The sequence below is a fragment of the Artemia franciscana genome, chromosome 12 (genome assembly GCF_032884065.1).
Source record: "Artemia franciscana chromosome 12, ASM3288406v1, whole genome shotgun sequence".
NCBI lineage: Eukaryota > Metazoa > Arthropoda > Branchiopoda > Anostraca > Artemiidae > Artemia > Artemia franciscana.
The window spans coordinates 23,092,037-23,115,457 of record NC_088874.1 but is presented as its reverse complement, the minus strand read 5'-3'; the positions used below and the strand labels follow the sequence as shown (position 1 = coordinate 23,115,457).

At 33.0% G+C, this 23,421-nt stretch overlaps 1 protein-coding gene and 1 long non-coding RNA gene across 13 annotated transcripts in view; one reads left to right on the top strand and one right to left on the bottom strand.

The window, feature by feature from the left end:
• The window catches only part of LOC136033883 (uncharacterized), a 611,411-nt gene that overhangs the window by 570,525 nt on the left and 17,465 nt on the right, over nt 1-23,421 (bottom strand). The window lies entirely within an intron of this gene.
• LOC136033876 (uncharacterized) lies at nt 321-9,165 on the top strand. Its single transcript, XR_010619044.1, has 3 exons — nt 321-3,595; nt 6,323-6,425; nt 8,992-9,165. It is a non-coding gene; the product is annotated as an uncharacterized LOC136033876 (long non-coding RNA).

Genomic DNA, 23,421 nt, shown 5'->3' with positions numbered 1-23,421 from the left:
AGATAGATGTGCCGGTGTCCCGGTCGTCATTTGTGTCCCGATGTCCCGGTCTGTAATTTCGTCAGTCGAAAACACGACGTCATTCGACTCAGAAACATGACGTCACCTGACAGACAGACAGACACACAGACAGACAACTTGTTTTTATATATATAGATATATATATATATATATATATATATATATATATATATATATATATATATATATATATATATATTCACAGGTGGGACACAGGGGCACAACTACAATGGCGCTTAACTAATATGGCGCATAACGACTTACGCGCGCGGGGGGCTTGGGGGGGCGCGAAGTGCCCCCACCAACTAGGTGTTGGGGTGGCGCGAAGCGCCACCCCAACAGCTAATATTATATAAAAATAAGGTGTATGTAGTTTAGTATGTTTGAGGGTTTGCATATAACGTCTGAAAAATAAAGAAGAAAAAGAAAACTAAAAAAATAATAAAAAACGTAAAAAATAAAAAATAAAAAGAAAAAACTAAAAAAAAACAAAAAAAACTAAAAAAGCTAAATACTCAAAAAAGAAAAAAAATGAAGAAAAAAAAAAGAAAAAAAAAGAAAATCTAAAAAGAAAAAACTAAAAAAAATAAAACAGAAAAAACTAAGAAAAACAATAAAAAAATAAAAAATGTAAAAAAAAACTTAAAAAATTAAACAAATTAATAAAAAGAAGAAACTTAAAAAAAAAGAAAAAAAAGAAAAAGAAAAACTAAAAAAGAAACTCAAGAAAAAAAGAAATATAAAAATAGGTTGTATGCATGTTTGTTTTTGAATGTTTGAGGGTTTGCATATGACGTCTGAAAAATAAAGAAGAAAAAGAACGCTAAAAAAAAATAAAAAAATAAAAAAACTATAAAAACTAAAAAGAAAAAACTAAAAAAGCTAAAACATAAAAAAGGAAAAAACTAAAAAAGAAAAAAGAAAAAAAAATGAAAGCTAAGAACTAAAATAAAAAGAGAAGCAAAAAATAATAAATAAAAGATGAAAAAACAAAAAAGAAAGCTAAAAAATAAATAAAAAAAATAAAAAAGAAAAAAACTAAAAAGGAGAAGTAAAAAACTAAAAATAATAAAATGAAAAAACGAAAAAACTGAAAAAAAAATAAAAACTAGAAAACAAAATAGAAAAAACTAAAAAAGAAAAAAGGGAAACAAATACAATGGCACGTAACTAATACTTTGAAATTGTTTCTAAGTTTGAATTTTGTTTATTTTATTATCTGAAATAATCTGACCACATTAAAGTGAACTTCAACTGCTAATCAAACCCTTATAAAATGTATTTGCACCATGATATTTTTAATTCAAGTCGGTCTTTGGCAGCAATGGAAGAGAACTTCACAGCAATTAGGAAGACATACTGATCCTTAGTCTGCTTCTTCTAATATGATACTAGCTAAGTAGTTTTTCCTCTGATTTTGATTTTGTTGGTCTGGTATGGAATGTTAATACAGTTTGATTATGATATTGATTATGATATTGTACGATACGTTCGTTATGATATTGCTGTGTTAATTTTTTCCTTTTCTATTACTCCGCAGTGCCATTATCTATGTTCACTTGTGGGTTATAAAATAAATAAAAAAATAAAATATTTGGAAATTGGACTAGCTTTTAATGAAAATAAGACTGAAGTTATTGTTTTTAGCCGCAAGATTAATATCCCCTTTCCCAATATGAATTTCGGTAACCATATAGTTAAATTAGCTTTAAGTTTAGTGTACCTTGTTCTCCCTATTGGTTGTGATGTGAAATCAACACTTTATTATTAGTTGATGATTTTTCGAGTAAAGTCCGTAAGGTATACTGGATGCTTGAATCTTCGAAGATGTCTTGCAATCGTCATATTTTCTGCTCTTTCTCCTTTTTGACCTCTACTATCGAATAAAAGTATATATACGCTTGTGGTCTTGTTTTGATATTTTTTTCTAAAGCTTCTGTTATGTTTGCCCCCTTGGAAAGTAATTCCATGGTAAGTTTAGAGTATCGTATTTCTGATTCGTATCTGGCTATATAGAAAAGAATTCCGAAGTTTTGGCAGAGATTGGGTGAGAGAATACCTCTTAATTTTTTTTTATTAATGTTTATCTTTAATAGTGTCTTCTTTATTGGTGTCTATCTTCAGAATTTTTCTTGCGTTTTTTCCCCTTTTTTCATTACTCCACTTGCGATTTTGTATCTTTAAAGTGGGCAGTAAACCCATTCATTCATTCATGACCTGTCACTTCAACCAAAACCATGGTGGCTGACACTAGGTGAAACAGAAGGTTCCCGGGTTGGCTCTCTTTGGCTCTAAAGTAAGAACAGAAACTTACTATTGTCGACACCGTAGAAATTTAAACGTATTTAAAATAGTGTGCTGATTACCAATGTTGGTGCCCAGAGAAAGCAATAAAGTAATGTAGATACCATGATAGTATATCGGATGGGTACCGTTGAGATCATTACTTTCAAACACACTTTTGCTTGGGAAACGCAAATTAGTAATATCAATCAAAGAATAAAGGAACAAAAAATGTATATATGAAAAAAACTCGATCCTCACTTCCTCCAAGAGCCAGAAATATGAATATATAACAGTAAAACATTGACGGATGGTACAAAGTTAGTGTAGCTTCTCTAACCGAGAAAACCACAGCGAAAATTGGTCAGAACGAAAAACATGTGTGGAATATAATCATTGTGTTTTAAAGAACGGGGTCGAGGTGACGAATCCTATTACTAGAAATAGTAATAGTTAATTGCTATTATTCCTCAATGGGCTTTAACTAGCAAACTTTCTTGAAAATACCTTTGGTATATAAGCCTTTTTTTATGCCACCTGTAGTTTTGTAAAAATCATCAAAATTCTATATAACTCGCAAATATAAATCAATTGTTATAACTTCCAAATTTGACGATATTTGACGATTACGACAGTCAGGTGACAAGATAAACCTTCTTATATAAATATATCACATGGAATTTCTTAATCCGCCTGAAATAATAAAAAAAATAATTCTAGGAAAAACCTGGAATAATTCCAAACTCCTTTGAAGATCCACCAAATTGAGGGACTTGAAAAAAAAATTTTTTAGGAACAATCAAATTACTAAGCTGGAATAATCATATGGAAAAGCTATTTTGTCATAATTATTATTATTATGCAATTATTATTTTTTTTCATTTTTTTAAAATTTGTCTCGAATTGGTTGCAAAAAAGTAGACAAATATGGGCTTACTGAGAAACCTAATCTTACAAAGGAGGTTAATTTTAGAAGCAAAAGCTATAGCCTTATAAATTGTTACACTGTAGCTTCATAATATACACCCTTAATATATCCTAATAATACAATATAATAATATATCCTAAGGATATAATATATCCTTTTCTCTTTTTTTTAGGAATGGTATCACGATCTGACTGGTTTCGATATTTTCCCATTACATCGAAACTGCTTAGTAGCATGGGTTGGAGGACACGGTGCCTTACTGACAGAGAAATTAGACTGTCAAACTCTCAAATCTGATTGTCATAACCTGCTGCAAAGGTTTTATTTAAAAAGACACATACCTCCTATAGAAACTATCCACAGGTGAATATTAGTGGAATTTTTATTAATAAATTCTAATATTTTGCAGACAATTTTGAAATATAAAAAATCCCAACTATTTTGAACTAGGAGACCACTTTGACTAAGCATGACAAAATGACTTTTACGGTCTGTTTTTATTTATCTTAACGGTTGTTTTTTATGGTTTATGTTTGTGGTTTTATATCTGCACTGAGGACTGTTGAGTGGAGAGATCAGCTGAAATATTTTCACTGTTTTTCCATTTTTACTGGCTGGAAATATCATCGGTTTTTCTTCTTCACGAATATCTTTTTCTCGTCTTGTCAAGAATATTTTGCGCTGCCCCAAAGTGGACGCATATTAATATATTAATTAAATCTTGTTCTGTATTCTACATCCAAGTGCACTCGAAATGTTCTTAGTATCTCCTTGAAATATCTGGACGAATAAAAAAAAAAAAATCTTTGAATCGGACACTGGTCCTTAACTGGAAATCTTTTTCTCGACAAAAGAACTTTTCTGGGGAATAAATCCAACGGGACTTTAAGCTTGCAGAGGAGTATGCTTTTCCCTCCATTAGTGCTAAAGAGTATTTAGGTGACACATCTGAGGGGACTTGTCCTCCTCAATAGAAAAAAAACTCCTGAAGGGAGGATGCCCCTTCCTCATCATTCGTTCTTTACGCTAAAGTTTGACTTTTTGTCCTCCTTTTAGAAAAACTATTCAAACACAAGGGCTGGTTACTTTGAATGAGAAATATTTTTAAAAAACTTTAAGACTTTAGCGTAAAGAGCGAGGATTAAGGAAGGGGCAAGCCTCTCATATACAGAATAATTTTTATTCGTTTTAAGTTTTAATATTGCTCATTCGCTCCTTACTTTCAGTCGCAATTTTTTATTTATTTAATTACTTATTTAAAGCAATACCCTAGTTTTTTTGCTTAGTTTAATCTTATAATTTATTTTATTCCGAAAGCAATTTTCTCCAATTTGTTATTTGAGTCCTTGCCTTGGTTCTTTTGTTATATTTGTTTCAAAAAATGACTGCTTATTAGTTTAATTTACATAATCATAGCTTCATCAACCGAACTAGACCGTGTACGATAAATGAAAGGGTAGCAGAAATGTTTTTTTTGGGGGGTCTCAGACCTCTACATCATTTAGAGCTGCCAGTGGGGAAGGTGCCTATCGTCGATACCCCTTCCCTTTCGCCCCGTTTGTGCGTATGTCTGATAGTCCCTTTTTTATTATCGAAGTATTCCTCCATTTTCTGGAGGTTTCTAATTTTTTTAAGCATTTAATTTTATCCCGTTATAATTTTATGAAAAAGTAAACTAGACATTTTAGAAGAGAAATATCCTGTTCAGGTTTCCCAAGACAATGAATTAGATTGTACTTGTGCTGCCATGGATTTGCTTTGGATTTGTTCTTTTTCACGGATTTGCCTTTGATTTTGTTCCTTTCAGTGGATTCGCCTTATTGGTCACTGTATAAACGTCTATTATAGCTGGATCAGCAACTGCAAAAAAAATGTATCTGGAAACCCAAAATTATAATAATAGTTTTATTATAGTAAGCCTCATGCCCGCATTTACTTGAAATAATACAGTTCTTATTGTTTCACCCATAATTTATTTTATTTATAAATTAGTTTTAAAAATAAATAATTTATTTTTTCTACAATTCACCGCTTTAAGGGAGGTGAATTGTATGAGGTAGATTTTCCACTTGTCAGCCGATTATCTACCTGATTTAATTATTTCTGGTGTATAACAAAATAAAACTGAATAAGTTATCTTAATTTAGCTATACACTGTAAAATTTATGTAGTTTGCTTTTTCTTATTACCTGATGAAACGTTTCACCCGTAAAAGTTTAAAATTGCTATCTTCCAGTTTTTTGAAAGATTTCGAAGCATGAGAAACGACGTACCGTTCTTCATAAGGAATGACGAAGCATAAGGTCTAAACCAAGGTAAAGGTGAAGTGTTGCGATTAGCAGTGTTGTGAAGAGCCAGTAATCAATTCTGATTAGGCCAATATAAAAACTTATCATAAATTTATTTTTCAGTTGAGTTGCAACTCTGGTCTTGCTGTCTTTTTTCCCTTTTAATATCCATTCCTAGACACAAACAAAATGTCGTAGCTACAATTAAAACGATTAAAAGCTACAAAAAAACAGCATAAAACAAAATTAGTGTATATAACTATGAAACAAGATTACCAAGAAGAAGGAAAATACCCTGATGAGTTTGATAAAACATTGAACACGTGAGGGAAAGCTAATTATTGGCTATAAAAATAACGGATTTAGAGACTTGTCGAAATGGTTTTTAAAAACATAATGAGGCACATCAAAACTCAGCACAGTAGGAATTGGATAAGGAAGTATTTCTCCCTTTAATGAAATATTATAGATAGTAAAGGTAAAAGGTAAAGGATACGGCATTAGACTTTACAGTCCGTACCGGCGGTGCTGATCTCCGTTTCTTTGCCCTTCAGCCAGGAAGTGCAATGGGGGGTTGGGGGCCAACCATCCTATGCTTTCGCACACCCTTCCTGTTTACCTTCCCCAGATTTCTCCAGGTACCCATTTAGAGCTGGGTTGACTCTGGCTAAGCTTACAGAGTCACGCCACTGATCCCCGTCCCTAACTGAACAACTGGGTACACTGGGATTCGAACCTGCGTCCTCAAGATAGATGGTGCTGCATAGAAATGACTGTTTTAATATTTTTATTATAATTGCAGGACAAAATGGCACTCGAACAGTTTAATAAAAGGTGCCTATAGCTATAGAACTGCGCCGTTTGATATGTGTCTTCAAGATCCCATTTGGTCAAAAGAAGATAAAGTGAGTAACTATTGACTTTTACTTGACCCCATAATTACTAATCCGGTTTTGTATTCTTGGAACATCTAGTAAAGTAGAAATTATCATGGTCCACATCGCTTATTTGAATTTAGTAGGTATTAGCAAAAATGAAAAAGTACAATAATAAAAATTAGCTAAGGAGGGATTCTTTCATACGGCTCTAAAACCTACCGCACAAGTGGCATTTTGAAGCATCCTATGGAAAACTCTCCTATCTTATAAAAGCTAGAAGAAGTAGACTATAATTTTGATCGAGAGAGACATCTGGAAGAAAAACCCGAAAACCCTTAACAATCTTAGATTAGATCGTAAATCTCTTAGAGATCTAGAATCAAACCAGAAAAAATGGTTGGACTATCTTAACAAATCAGTCCCCTCATTATATATCCGAGATATCAAACCATGAAAAGAAGGAAAATACCATACAATAAGATACGTTATAGTGAATTAGTATATGTAATTGCAATACAGATGATGAAGATGTTTGACTCGTCTTGGTGAGGGACCTTCATCTAATTTTAGGCAAGCTTTTAAAAAAATAATTATTCCTAAGAAAGGAAAATTTTTATTTGGAAGTAATTGAAGCTAACATTCTATTATATAGTCCCTGGCATGCTCTTTACATTAACTCAGTGGTATCAGAAGCTAAATGATTTCAAAATCCTACAGATTTAAATAAGATTCCTTCATCAGCAAATCCAATAAGATCAAGAGAGCCAATACCAAGAATTTTTTTTTGGGGGGGGCATACGACTTTAACAGTATTCAAAATGGTTGTTAGATTAATGTTCTTCTTGGTAAAAAAGGTATTTATAATTGAGAGAAATGTTGTTCTAATTACAGATCCTTAAGGATTGGCATGGGTTAGCGTAATAAATATGCAAGGAGATGAATCGGAAAATGTGCGTTTGTTATATCAACAAGACTTGAACCAGTCAAACGTATTGTGATCTTGTCCATTTGTATGGCCCTCTTATGACCTTTTTAGAGGATTCTTACAACTTTTTATAACATTTTCGTGGTTACAAAATTATTCGAAAAAAATCACTTTCTACTTTAAATAATTCATCTGAAAACTCCTTGTAAGCACACACAAACACATATGCCTATACACAAAATCAGGTTTAATTTATTTTTATGTATAGTCTTTCCGCTGAGGGCCCGTAAAACAATTTTTAGAAACCTTTGTTGTTGCTGTAAGCATCCACACACCACCAGGACAAATCGTTTAAGTCTGAACCCCTACCTAAGAATTGGGACTGCCTGCACCTGCAGTTCTGCACAAACGTGACAGGATCCATGCTTTAAATTGACTGGTTTACGGTGCACACAGGAAGCGCACCTAATTTATATTGGGCGTAAAAAGCGGCTTTTAATAACTAAAATAAAATGATGATAAGATTCAGTGTGCTTTGTAAAAAAGGAGAGTGTAGTTCAACTACCTTTTCAATGCTTAAAATGTGTTGCAGCGAAAAGGCATAAGAAGGGTTTACTGTCTATGTCAACCCCCTTTGACCGGTAAATAAATTAAATTTTAGCCATTTGATCAGTCGAAGAACTAGAACATTGATAGATGTTTCTCAGGACTTGACCTCTCTTTGAGTTTTTCTTGCTCTTTATTAGCTTACTTTGTTAATGGGCTTTCATTATTATCTGAACTTGACAAGTGCTATATTTTTAGAATCGGTATACAACTTCAAATCTTTGAATTTATGCTTCAAACCTAAGATTGGTCTAACAGTGCTTATTTATACAAAGCGTCTTACCTCTGAAGTAAGCCTAGCTTAAGAATTTATGTAGATAATTTTGATCAATTTAATCCTGATTACGTTTGAAGTTGCTTGATAAGTAAGCATTTGAAATAGATTAAATAGTGTTAGTTTAAAGTAGTTATTTTTATTTTTTTTTTATTTACTTAAGGTATATGTTCCCTCTGAAACAAGTAATCTCGCGACTTAATTGCTATTAGAAAGAGAGAAAATTTGAAAAATAAACATTTCTAGGCTATGAAGTTCAGTGTTTTGTATTTGCCTGGTTGATTTTGTTTAATTTGGTATGTTGTTTCACCTCGTAGTTCTGAAAATAATTTAAAAGAAGACGCATTTTATCTCATCTACTCAGTTTTTCTTAGTGTCTTTGTTTCTGTTTTTTACTTAGTACAGGTTAGTGGCATGCCCTCGTAAGCTCAGATTTTGGTGTGCTGCTGATTGATTGTTTCGTTTCTAGTTTAGGATATGTAATTTTATTATTATTACCGCCATATGGTGCTTTCATAGCTGGGAAATTTTTTAAGGGAACGTAGTGGCGAAAACCCAGCCAGAGAGGAAAATTTTCCCTCTTTTAATTGAAAGCAGCTACCGTGAACAGTAAGGCGTAAGTAATTTAGGACCAGAAAGAATTTTTTGCTGGGTGTAGCCTTTTCTCGGGCTATCATCCCAATTTTTTTCTAACTTCGCACAATTATTTCACTTCTTGCAGATTTATCTGAAGATAATGGGATTTAAGTCAATTTAACAACTAACAGACAGTTTATTTGTCTTTTCAGCCTCTATTACTTTTTGCTGGTGAGGCATATAGTTACAGCCACTACGCAACAGCGCATGGTGCCTACGAATCTGGAAGAGATCAAGCATCTAAGCTAGTTAAATGGAGAAAAGGGATCTTGTGATTTTTGAATAGCTAAATATTAGCTATAAAGTATTTGCAACTTTGCCTAAAATTGTTTATTGTTTAGGGATTAAAATTCTCATTGTGCAAGATTAAACTAAAATCGATCTTGTTCGTCACGACTATGCTAGCAATTCATACTTCTGATAAAGTTTTGTTCAGATCAAACTATCTCTTCTGGTACAGGCGCTGATTATAAGATCCTGTAAAACCCCTCTCACCTCCCCTAATCTATTATTCTGATTGCTCTTTTCGTTTTCGTTCTGTGTCCAAGCTTTGTAGTATCGGATAAAGCCAGACTAAGGTCAAGTACAAATAGCATGATTATAGAATACACTTTAATACTATATATAAATGAATTCGTGAACAATAACTATTAAAAAAACTATTGAAAAGGTCCACAATAAAAAAGAACTGAAAGTATATTCTTTTTTGACTCAAAGAATTTTTTTGAAAAATTTTGTCAAAATATTACCCTAATTAGAAAATATTTAACCTCAAGTAGACCTAGAATTCTTTAAAGTGGCCAAACAAATCTTCAGTTTGAGACACTCCTACTTCTTAAGTAGGCTTTTGATGCTACCCTAAGGACAGGACGCAAGTTAACACTCCCAAAGAGAAAATTTACTATTTCTAATCCAAAAATCTCTAACGGCCTTCAGGTCAAATTTTTATTTAGTATCTACCGTGTGTAGGTGAGCTAGTTTGCCCTTTGGGACACTTCTCTTTTTTTTTACTACAAATTCTTTCGAGCTTATGCAAAACGGAAGGCTATTGGCCAGTAGCTACAACCAACAAGTAAAGTCAAAATGCAGTAGAATTCTTGTCCAAATGTCACCTTTACTAACTTTTGCCATATTACAACTATTAGAGTATCTTGCCCTCCAGTACCCGCTCAATTCTACGGATTGATGGGTTCAAAATCGCCATTCTATGGGAATGAAAATCTTGTATTCCTTGTAAACCTGATGTTCGAAAGTGGGGTGAAGCACCCCCTAAAAATCAAAGAACCTTTATAAAAACCAATCAACCATATTCAGCGTATCAGAGAACTCTATTGTAAAGGTTTCAAGCTCCTGTCTGCAAAATTGTGGAATTTGGTAGTTTCTGCCAGAAGAAAGATCACACATGCATGTCTATTTGTTTCTTCCATAGGGATGATGACATTGAACCATTTGTCCTACAATACCGGGGAAGGGATTATTTGAACGGAAATCAAAAGTTCTAGTGCTATTTTTAAGTTACCAAAAATATTTAAGGGAAGCTAGTCCCCTCCTATGCACCTCCCCCCAAAAAATAGTCAAATCAAGGTTTTAAAATAGCCATTTTTTCAGCATAGTTGGAAGATCCAAAAAACCATGCCTTAGAAAGTAACATGATCCTTACAGCTCCAGGGGGAAGATTCTTAAGTTGTACCTTTGCCCATTGTTTACGTGTAGTACTTGTTATTGGGAAGTTCGAATACATTTTTCGGATAGAAGAGGAGTGATGAACTCTCTGCTGGCTGATTTTCTATGGAGTAGAAAAAGAACAAAGTAGCCGGGGGCTTAACTTTTCAGGAAAATTTTACTCTGGGGGAATATGCCAGAGTTCCTATACAAAATTCTTTTTATTTGCTTTACTTTCTTTTTGCCGACTCAATTTTACGTTTTAAGATGTAAGGTGTAAGTGTCCGGGGTCAGTTTTTACCAAGATTGAATTGTCTAAATGATTTTTCTCTGAGGGGAGAGGTGCATTTCTCCGTTGAGGTGGAACCGAATTACTCAGTATTATTTAAAAAACATCAAGAATTTAATTTAAAAAACCAACAATTCTTTTCAACTGAATGCAAGTAGAAACATTCAACCTTAAAACAAAAAGAATTTATTACGTATATGAAGAGGGTAACCCCACCCTCTACACCTCGCTCTTTACGCTAGTGTTTGAATTGTGTCCCGCTTCTTTAGTAATGACTTCTGAAACACAAGAGTCGTTTAATTAAAACAATAAGAATATTTTCTTTTAGTGCTAAAGAACTTTAGTGTGAAAGATGGAGTGTTGAGGAAAAGGAAACCCCCTTCACATATCGAAAAGAGCTCTAAGTTTTGAAATTAGCCCATATTTCTTACACAAAATATTTCTTATTCAATTTACTGCAGATCAAGAGATCATCAGTTCAGATTTGGTTGTCCCCGATTTTAGTCAGAGGTGAACTGAAAACTTATGACTTTGACATTGACTTTTAAACATATATTAATTAAAAATTGTATCAAACAGTTATAAAAACAATTTATCGAACAGTTAAATGTATTTTTGTATTATTTGAAAAACGATCAAAATGAAAATTCAAAAAAACATGTTCGTTTTAACCGAAAGTAAGAAGCAACATTAGAACTTAAAATAAATAGAAATTATTCAGTATATAAAAAGGGCTGTCCTCTCCTTAATGACTCGCTCTTTACGGGGCTAGTCACCCTCATCACTTTTGACGTTTAAAAAGAGTACTAGGCCTTTTAATTTTCGAGGGCAGTGAGGAAGCAGGGGTGTCATATCAAAAAACGTAATTACTTAACCTTTTAAATATAAGTAACAAATTGGCGATTTCATAATTTGGTTGGATGTGTTTGAGGGAATGATGGGTCTGGGGAAGATGTTCGTCCTCTGACCACTTTCACCTATTAGAAAGGGCACTTTAACCTGTGTTTTCCAATCCAATAAGTGCCTTCAGAAGTTTTTATGACCACTTTTTCCATAAAAAACCTTATATGTCCAGGGGGCATAACTTATAGCCCTTGCCCCGAGGGTTGTGGGGGCAGGATTATCATCTTCAAATATATAATTATCGGACCTTTCAACTACGCTGAACAAAATGGCTATCATAAAATTTTGATTGGATATATTTGGGGAAGTGATAAGCGTGGAGGGAGGATTGCCCTCTAATCACTTACAAATATTAAAAAGGGCAGTAGAACTTGCAATTTCCAATCGAATGAACCTCTTTCAAATTTTCTACGACAACTCCTTTTATACGAAGTTCCCTTGTCTAAAAAAACATTGTGTCTACATCGCTCTTTTTACTTCGGTAGCGCTATTACGCTGCCTATGATCAGAACAAAAGTCTGTTTTGAAGCCGGGAATCAAAGATTATATCAGAGCAGAAGAAAGAGTAAATTTTCCTTCGTTTTGTTTGAACTAGTCATTGTTCTTATCTAATTAATACTTAATATGTTTAATATACGTTGTAACATATAATTTTTAATGTTTAATCGATTTATTCAAAAACTCTGGTCACAGAAATTGGTGGACAGGCTTAATGCGACAAAAGCCCCGTTTGTCGCATTTCTTAGGAAGAAAAAGCACTTTTTGGCTCTCTATGGCACGTTGACGACGGTGTCAGTCGGCAACGTAAAACATTGAACGTGTCCGAAAGCTCAAGTATGCAGAATTAATTTCGCATCCGTCTGGAATTCTTCGAAGAATTCTCAGTCCGGACTAGAATTTCATCTGTAATTATCGCAGGGTTATGACGTCAAAAAACCCTACGAAAGATTCTACGAAATTGCAGCATTTATCTGAGGTTTTTCAGAAGAAACTAAAGAAAGATAGTGGCGATCCATATCCAAAGCCTAAGGAAGACCAGGGCATAAGGAAGAAAGATCTGTTTCCAGAGAGATTTCAGAAATGTGTAATAAAAAAACTTCTAATGTAAGTGGCTAAGAATATCTCAGTTAAAAAAATAATCATTTGTGATTAGCAGCTTTAAGATTTTTATCATTAAGGATGTAGATCTTCACCTTGCTCATTGATCATAGAGCTTTAATTTTATGTTAACTGCTAAATACAATGATCATTGACTTTTTGGTTTGTTATTCTTGAAGCAAAAAAAAATTAAGCTGTTTTAAACAAAGAGAAAACATAAAATTTCTCATGCCCTGCTAAAGGTTATCTCTAAGCAGTGATAGCTTATCAGCAGTTGTTGATAGTTGTTTAATAAAGTGATTGTTAATATTCTAGTTGAGTGACTTCTTGTTATCTCACAGAGGGGTAAGGCTAGGAAAATGAAACTTTCAGGGGTGGGTCTACAGGCTAAAGTATATCCTGGAAAGGAATTCTAGAATACCCACCTCCACTCCTCCCTCTAGAGAGCCCTGAAATTCGCCTACATGACAGGTTTGACAGTTTTAACAGGTTTGTCAAAATTGAAATTTTGACAAAACAACATTTTATCTTAATTTTTAGTTACCAGTTGCTTTTTCTCTGCCTTTAGTTCTTAAAATGCAATTCCTGTTATGAGTAGAATTCTGAGCCATATCAATGTTTTTTTTTCCAAAATTTAGGAAATGTATTGGCATATCTTTAAAACCTTATAATTTGGATTGAGTAAAAATGTGAAGCTGAAAACAATTTTGTTGTCTTCATTCAAGCAGAAGATCTATTTTGCAGTATTTCACTTTTATAACACATATTCTGAAGGTTATCAAAGGTCAGGGCCCTCTAGAGAGAGAAGGAATAGAGGTAGGCACTTCAAAATACCTTCCCAGGACATACTTTAGCCTGTAGATGCATCCCTGGAAGTTTCATTTTCCTAACATAACCCCTTTTTGAGATAGCAAGAAGTCAATCAACTAGAATTTTACCAAGTGATTTTCTTTCAATTTAAATTGATCTGCCCTAAATTGGGTGATAATCCTGTCTTCAAGCAATCATCACATTAAAGCTGCAAACCCATTGTCAACATCACAATGCAATTAAGCTGAAATAGCAGTATAGTTAACTAAGTATCAGTGCAGTATTAGCATTTTAACCATGGTCTAGCTCCTTTAGAATTATGTTTGAGTAACCTGATGTGAGTTACCTCTTCTAATCAAGATAGGGCTTTAAACTAATTTCCCAGGGATCAAAAATATGATAGCTTTTCCTTTAACTACATATCTTTAACTATATTGTGTATCAGACACAAATTTATTTTTAAGCTTTTTGGTCTAAAGGATTTTTTTTAAACTTGGTCAAATATCAGAGACAGCACCTTACCTATGCTTGAAATTATACTAAACAAAACTGATAAATTCTAGTAGGATCCAATTTGGTGATATTTTGCTATGTACATTTATTCCATCTTTCATTTAAATTTGATACTCCTTTCACTAACTTCAGCAAATCAACAAAAAATTCTACTTTTTGTTTATAGAACCCCCTTCTCTTTCCCTATTTGACCTAAGGTCAGTGAAAAAAACTTTAAAAGCCTTAGCCTTTTTGACTTAGGGTCATAGTCTCAGAATCTCATTCAAACAAATGGATGGACAAATAGATATATCAATGTGTGTTATCTATAGCTAACACATTTGATCCCAGAAAAGATTTAAGAAATCTTATCATTGACACATCAAATTTAGCATGCTGTTGAACCTGATATTTGCCTTGTAGTGTTCTTTTTCAAATAATAATTATCAAAAATAAAAAAAGTCCTTTATTTTTGCTGTTTAAGATGTTTGTGATTTTACAGAATGTTATATTTGAGTGTGGGTGTGTGCTAGGATTAACAATGCTTATGACAGCAAAGGTCCTTCCATTTGTGGAACCACAGAGTGTTGAATCCCTGACCCTGAACTCCTGAGTCAACTGTCATATTTGACATATGTGAAAAAATGTATAATTTTTTTTTGGCTCCTAAAAGTGTGATTGAAAATAGTCAGTGCTTTGGGGTGTGAATCCCCTTATTTGTCCTGTTGGAAGGAGGCAACTGTACTTGCAATTTTCATAGTTTCTTGTTAATCTTATAATCTCAATTTTTGCAATTTCCTTGTTTCTTTACCACTTTAATGGTATTCTATGAACCTGTTATTGTTCTTTGTAATATGCCTTTACTGTATTTGGGATATACCTGTAGACTTCTCTTTGATACTCTACAATTGTTACGGGGTGGTTTATTTAAATAATGAGCTTGTTTTGATGATTTTATCTTAAAGGGGGTTTTGCGTTGAGTTGCTTGGGACTTCTAAGTCTTAATAGCTTAATGTGGATATGGGAGCTAAATTATTAATAAAATAAAAAGGCTTCATATATAATCCCCGGTAACCTGGGAGACAGAAACATCTCAGTGTTGTTTGAGGTCTCCTGAAACAAACATAGATTCCCTTGGGACCGTACCTGAAAGCTAGAGGAACTGTACCTGATGCCCTAATACATAGACAAAAGATGATTAAATACAATAAGGTTTATTTACTTACAATATACAACTATTGACAAAACAGCTTCAATGACTTATTGCATGAAAAGGTGAACATGAGCAAAATTGATCTTGACAATTCAAATCCTTTCTTAAGACTAACTATTCGCCCTTGTGTTGGGCTCATATATCCAACGCGCGCACTTGCCGGACAGGCTTGGTGACCTGCGGAAGTTGACCTCCACTACTATTGGTAATATTTAATCATGTGACTAGTCTCGCATCCAAAAGCTGGCAAGGATTTCTCTTTTGGTTTTGAGAAAAACCCATAGGTCAGAATAACTGGTTACTTAACTTGTTGAGTAACATTTAATTTATCTAAATGCACATAGTCCAACCGCGTTGGGCTATGCAGACTGTTGAAAAACTCAGGGGTCAGAATAACTGGTTACTTGACTTGTTAAGTAACCTTTCACTTATCTAAATGCACGTAGTCTAACTGCGTAGGATTATGCAGACTTGTTAAATTTAGCAACTGTTAAATTCTAAATGATTTTATTCAAACCTTTTTCAAATTGAAATTTACTAAAGGGGTGTGACTGAGAAATTTAGTCCTGAATTTAAGAGTTCCTAGAAGAGTATGGATGAGAGATTTGGTCCTATATTTGAGGATTCCTAAGGGGATGTGAATGAGGGATTTGGTTCTGAATTTTATAGAGGGGGGGGGGCTGGTCTATATGTTACATATCCCCTTTCCCGTTGTAGATTGATGTCCCCATCAGTCAGTCTAATCTCTTTCCTTAAATATTGTATTTATTCCTTATTGTCTATAAAAATTTTTATTATAATTCCATAACCTTGTAAATGATGATTAAAATTTCAGAAATATTTTCCTACACCTTATATATATATGTCCTGCACCTAGCACACTAAAAAAAATTATTTAACCACAACACTTGACATTAACTGTTATTACACTCGAATACCTGGTTCCAATTGTTCATTTTTACTTGAAGTTTTAACTGTTATATCTGATTTTTAATTGATCCCAGGTATTTTAACAATAAAAAATAAAAATACACGACGTAATATAAAAAGATTTTCACTGGCACTTTTATTTACTTAAATTTATAACTACTATTTGGCACTTTTTTAAATGTTCATCACTTATTAGTTCTGGATATTAGTTTCACACCAATCACAATTTTCGTGTCCTTGCCCTATTTACTGATTGAACAAATATATTGTCATTTTTTAATTTATCACCATTTAGCAAAAGTAAAGATTTTGTTTTTACGCTTTTACAAAATGGGAAGCGCGGGACTCAGAATCACCTATCCCCAGCAGTTTAAGTACAAAGGTACGGCCGGTACTACAGTTCTTCTGTCCTGCTCCCGCTCTCTTCTGCATTTAAGCGTTATCTTAATTGTCTTTGGCGTTATCTTAATTTAATTCAATAGACTGGAGTACTATCTAACACCTTACTTGTTAGTTGATTCCTAAGTTAAAAAATTAGGACTTAGGATCTCCTGTTCCAAAACTTCATTAGGTCTGTGAGGGTTTCCATATTGAATTGGATTCACTAATGGTGTTTTTGTGTGGGTATGTTGTGGTTGTACCCGCTGGCTGGATGTTTCGTCTTCTCTAGTCTACATTATTCAGTCCGAAATGAAAGATGGGTGATAGTTGTCCGGTTGAATCAGATGTGTCTCGGGCATTCTTCGGTGGTTGATAAATCATGATAGGTGTTTTGTAGTCTTTGACCATGACGTTTGTTGGCCAATGTTAGTAGTATGCCAAATTCTGTAATAAAAATTTCCAAGCAGAATCATGTTGTTAACATATAAGATGGTACTAGTGATACGATAATATAAAGCATTATTTTAAACTGCATAATAATAGCACATAATTGCATAACAGTAATATTATTTTTTTTTTCAAACATTCAAAGTGAAATCGAATGTACGATTTCTTAAAAGAAGTTTTAAATTCTAATAATTCTCAGGTACATTTGAAGTAACGTGAGGTATATTTGGTCATATAGCAACTGAAAATAGTTTTATTGGTACTACACTATTACTATATTATTATGATTACATGTAAATATAAGAACACGGCACTAAAGAGGGTTATATATATGTAAGATTATATAGAGGTCTTAATGTTCTGGATCTTACTTTATTCGAACAAAATTTGAACATTCAATGCGTGATTAGTCGAAAAGTAATACATCTTGCATCATAGCCTTTCAATTATCACGCCTTGGAACGTTTTTTTTTTAAATAGATCAGGAAAATTACAAGAGATGACCTCTTAAATCTCTTGCACATAAAAAGATAGGAACGAATTTTCTCGTGCTTGTTAGAGGTCTATATTTACATAAAGATTTTCTGCCAAGAGTATTTTTGATGTATATGCCAAAAAGTAATACAGTATGTTGTATCATAGCCTTCTAGCTGTTATACACCAATAATATTTTTACAGTAGGGAAAGGATGTTACGTACGGAGAAAGACCTCTTAATTTCCCCGGATTTTTACATCCTCCCTGTTAAAAAGGCTTAAATATCATCAGGAGCAGTAGGGTTCAATTGATGCATCTCTTGTGCTTCAATTGCATCAGTATTTATCCTTTTTCTCTTCAGTATTTTCCCATAGTTAATTGTTAGTAGCGCTCTTATTGTTAGTGAAATAAGAAATACCATGAATATTGTGATTATAATATTATACCATGAGTTTGGTGAGAACAAACCGTATTGGCTCTCCACGTATTTCAATCTTTGGTCTTCGTCGGTGAATAAGGGTATTTGCATATCTAACGCTTCCTTTATTTTTGTTAACTGCATTGTACCTTTAATCTTTTCTATTTTTGGCCATATAGATGTTTTAGATTCTTCATCATTTATATTCGGAATCGTGAAGGACAAGTTTATTCCTTGAAAATTTATTATTTTTGGGCTCATGACATTAGTGCTGGTTGTGATTAGAGGTGTTTGGACGGTTGTTTCTTTAGTTACAAGTCTGCAACCTTGTTTGATTGTAATAGTCCCAACATCCTGTAATAATATTTCGGTTCGATAGCTGGGGTCAATTTTTTCTGTATTGTTATAACAGGATAGAGTTCCTATTGTCTTTTTAGGTACTGTAAATAACCATAAGTCGTTCCGTAAATTAATGAAAGTTTCTCTTTTGGTATTTCCTATTAAGGCTTCACAAGAATCAGGAATTTTTTGTTGCTGCGATTCCTTTAGGAATAGATCTAGCATGCATGATCCTATCTTTACGTTATATATAGGTAGTGTAAGTTGGCAGACCAAATTTTTAAATGACACGCATTCTTTTAATTCTTCGGTATTTGCTAACGCGTATTTTCTTCTATCTTGATCTATTAACATATATTCCGCTTCTGGGATGATGCTCATGAAGGAGTTTGTTTCTTTAATGTTGATGGGAAATGTAGATATTTTGTATAGGTCGTATATGGATTGTTGATTAATCAAAGGAATTGTGACTACAGCAAATAGTTGCTCATTGATCTCGGTAATATGCACCTTTAGTTTTGTATAATATAAAAACAAGTTAGCTACTTCTGGTTCTACTGGTAAGTGGAGACCAAATGTTAAGTGAGTCTTTATTTCGTTTAGGATGTTCTTAAGATCCGAGGGATCCACTAAGTCGTAAGAAAGAGTACCTCCTGTTAACTCAAATAACGCGAATTCAAATTTACTGACATCGGTGGCTAAGTTCAACAAAGACATAATAACAATGTCTAGTGACACCATTGTTAGGCTGGAATCAGAGATTACTCTGTCTACCTCATTTTTTAAATAGTTCATTGTGCTGACTGTTCTTGATATTTTTTTTGGATTTAGCCTCGATTTTGTCTTTTTGATAATTGGCGATACTTGCTTGTATTTTTTGTACATGTAGTGTTGTATTCATAGCTGTGTTGAGTCTTTTAACATTATCTCTTAGTATATTTAAATCTTCTTCGGTTGACAAACCGAATAGTCGGGAAGCAAGTTCTCCTACTATCGGGATTAGACTTGTTGATCGTTTATATTTACTTCTTCGGAAAAATACTTCGAATATACGTGTAGTGCTTTGTTTAAGTTTTTGTATTTCTGTATTGAATAGTTCAAATAACGCCTCTAACCTTTGTCTATATAAGATAAGGAATGCCTGATGAGTTGAGATTTTATGAGCATTCTCCATGGTTAATTCCGGGAGGGGTTCTAATTCATCCTTTGCTGGTTCGTCAGCCATGGCCAGTCGCGCGCAAGTTTTTTTACCATCTATTGTCCAACATTCTCTCCAGTGACCTTCATCTTGACATTTTTTGTCTCCATCCACACATCGTGTTCTACCATAGTCTGTCTCGACAAAAGGGATTTGCCATCTAACTTGTATTCTTCCCTTTTTCGAAGAAGTCCAAATCCAGCTAGTCGATTGCCATGGTTGCCTTACTGTTATTAAAATTTCATCGTTTTTAATTGGCATTAGTACACCAGGGATAGTACTTGTAGTAATTTCTGATATTGAGGTGTCTAACTCTATTGGTTGTGGGTCAGTCGTCGTGGGGTTTGACGAGGGGAATGTTTTTTCCACTTCTGTTATTGAGGTATGTTCAGTTTCGATTATTGTTGGAGTGAAATCAGTTTCTGCTGTGGTTTCCTCGTTCTGAGTATCGTATTTCCAGAAAGTAGTCGTTTCGTATTTTTTTGCGGTGCTTTTGGGGATTTCCATTAAGCCGTTTGTGCCTTCTTCGGTATAAGACGTAATACGTGGAACATGGGCGGTCGTGTTGATTTTGGTAGCTTCCGTTGTGACGTTTATTATTCTACAGAAATATTGACATTTAAACTTGTATTTTGGTTTGCTGGTACCATTAGTGGAATTCAATCCCACTTCAATATTTTCTATGCCTCTTATTATTTCTGGTATTTTATTTGTTCGCGTTACGAGGTCAGATACAATGCTCGTGGTTTGGGTTTCAATTGTAGCGGTTTGCTGTGTGTCTGGGGAAATACTGGTTATATCTCTTGTTTCAACTTTCGTTGGTTTTATTTCAGATAAATTTATTTTTTCTTGTATTTGTTTGTTCTCAGCCCTGTTAATTTGTTTTGGTCCATTCCATAGTTCTTTGAAGAAATTCCATACTGTGGGCAATTCGTTCAATAATGCATATTGTCCATCGTAAAATTTTCTTTGTCTAAGTTGGGTCTTTATTGGCTCAATTGTATCCTGGGTCTCTTTATCGATATCTGAGTTTTGGTTTTCGTTAATTGACCTCCTTTTTCTTTTTTCAATGGTTTTTCCGAATCCTATAGCTTTATCGATTTCGGCTATTTTAGCATCAAAATCATCTACTATTCTTTTTATTTTGACTTTGGGAAAGTTAGGGGATGTTTCTTTCTTCTCTTTATGGTTGTTTTTGCTTGTTTGTAATCCCTTGTCTGACTTTAAAAATTGAAAAATTGATTCTTTCAGGTCAAATGTATTTTTCTCTAGTCTTATAACTTGTTGGAACAATGTTTCAAATGGTTTAGGGTCTAGCTTCATAAAAATTTTCCAAGCATTGTTACTAGTTAGAAGTGAATTTTCGTGTTTGAATATTATTCCATGCTTTACGACATCTTGTGTATGGGCACTTATACACATGGTCATCAAAAATGTTAAGATCATCTTTCTTATCTGTAATTAATATTTAATCAATTATTTCTGACAAAGTATGATAGAAAGAAAAAATGGATTGCGCGACGCTGAGATACTAAGTATTATTGGAGTTTTTTGAAGATAGATTCAAGGGGCTAACACACTATTGTCATTAAGATTTAGTGTTAAAAAAATCAATTTAAAAAAAAATATCAATAATTTTAAATTGGGGGATTAAAGAATATTAAATATGCTTCCAATGAAGACTCGTGTCTGAATAGACTAAAGTGTCATTACGGAAGATCTTTGGCACCGCCCTTTTCAGAAAAAGGGGCTATTTTAAATAGAGAAAAACAAGGATTTTTTGGAAAATAGGGGGGAACACTCCCTAAAAATCACAGAATCTTAACGAAAATAATACAATCGTATTCGGCGGATCCGAGAACCTAGTAGCAAAAATTTCATGTATTTTTCTCAAAAATGTTGAATTTTTTGTCAGAAAATTAATAATTGGTGTGTGTTTTTGGAAGATAAAATAATAATATTCAAGGGTGCAATCATTAGGTATTTAGCAAATTAAAGTACTAGCTTAGTCTCGCTAATAATCTATTAGGGATTTTTTTTTTTTTTTTTTTTTTTTTTTTTAAAGTTTTATTTTAGGTCTAGGATGGAGTTAACTCAAGACCTATTAGATGTTCTCTACTCTCATTGGGGGGGGGATGGATAGACATTGGCAGTATTTATATTAAAGTTATTTTATTTAGTTACAAAAATACCTAGATATAAAAAAATTAATAGCACTTGTATTTTGAGAGGATCGCCGTTAAACTTCTTTATAACTCCAAATAGTTAAAAACTAAAATTGTTTAAAATTTTGCTAAACAAGGAAAAATTTGCTTAAAACACATATCTGATAAATGTATGAAATAGTATGAAACAACTTGTGTGTCTGATACGGCTTGAGGCTTAAATTACTAATCAAGTATATGTAATAGAAGGATAGGCTTATTTTATTGTTAAAGTTTTGATTCATGGCATTAATTGGGTAAGATCTAATTATGGTTGGGTGGTTAATGTAGTTTGGAGCTTTAAAAGTAGGGATAATTATTATATTATAAGATTATAAGGCCTAGTAACTTTATCTTAAAGATATAGACCACAGTTTTCCTGGTAAGTACATTGGGGAGATAATTATAGCTATGCCAGACGGGCACAAATTGGCTGAAGGTGTTATATTGAGGTATAAGGGTTTAATTTCGACTCGTTTTATGCTTGGACTTCTTTCCGCTGAAAATTAAGTAGCTTAAATGGGAGAAAAGAGAAAAGAAAAATTTTTAACCACTTATTTAAATTCGGTTGAATTTTAGCCTAGTTTGAGTGAAAAAGTCGCGTGTTGTATATATAATCTTATATTGTATCATAATTAATAATAGATTGTATCACAATCATAGTGTAATACGGCGCACTTTCATACGATTTATTAAATGTTTTTTCTCATTAAGTTATTCTTTGTATAAAATTTTCAGTTTAGTTATGAAATAGATAAGTGTGTTATTTCCAACTTGATTGAATAAAAAAAAATAAGCATTTTCTCATTATGCAGAAATACTCTCTTATCCCAATTATCTTGTCGGTTGAAGATGTGCCGTATAATTATGGCTTTTCGAAAAACCTTTAGATTTGAGGTTACTACCTTAAGTAGATGTAAAGAAGTAATAATTGAGGGTTTTATTACAGCACTTTGCATTTGGAATGAGACCTAGTCAAATTAAGAACAATGTATTACTTTGTAAGTAGCGATATTTCGATAGGATGATGCGACTATGTTGGCCTTTATACTAAAGGTTGCTTTCTTTTATCATTATATAAAAGTCTCGTTTTACAATACATTGTTCAGTTGTTTAGATGGGAAGACTATATTCTGTTATCTAAGCGAGATACATAAGTATACTTTGTGAACAAATGTTTATCAAATATAGTTATTGTGTTTTGATATGTTTTCAAAGCTTGTATTTTCAAAGCTTGATATTTGAAGTATTTTTCAAAGTTCGGACCGTGTCATGAATCCATGTAGATCGCATAAGGTAAGAGATTGAATTTTGTTAAATGCTTTTGGGACATTTTTGTTAAAATTATGCGAAGAGAAAAAAAATTATTATTTTTTTTTTTTTAAGTAGTAGGCTAAAGGTTAGTAGGCTAAGTGTTAAGTTTAGATTTTTCGTGTGTTATATGCTATTACACTTATTTATAATAGTTTGTAAAGTTCACAGGTCCGGCGATTTTGGTAATTTCTAAACATATTTATCTTACTATAAGTATATGAATTAAGATAGTTATACGGAGGTTATATATATTTTTTTGTAATGTTAGTTTTGGTAAGCGTAATTTATTCTGAAGAATTATTACCTTACCGCCATATATTTCCTGTTTCGTTCTCCTTTTTGTTCCTGAAACGTTTTTACTTCATTTGATTTTGGGTGGGATAATTATTTCTTGTTACAAAGGCGTTT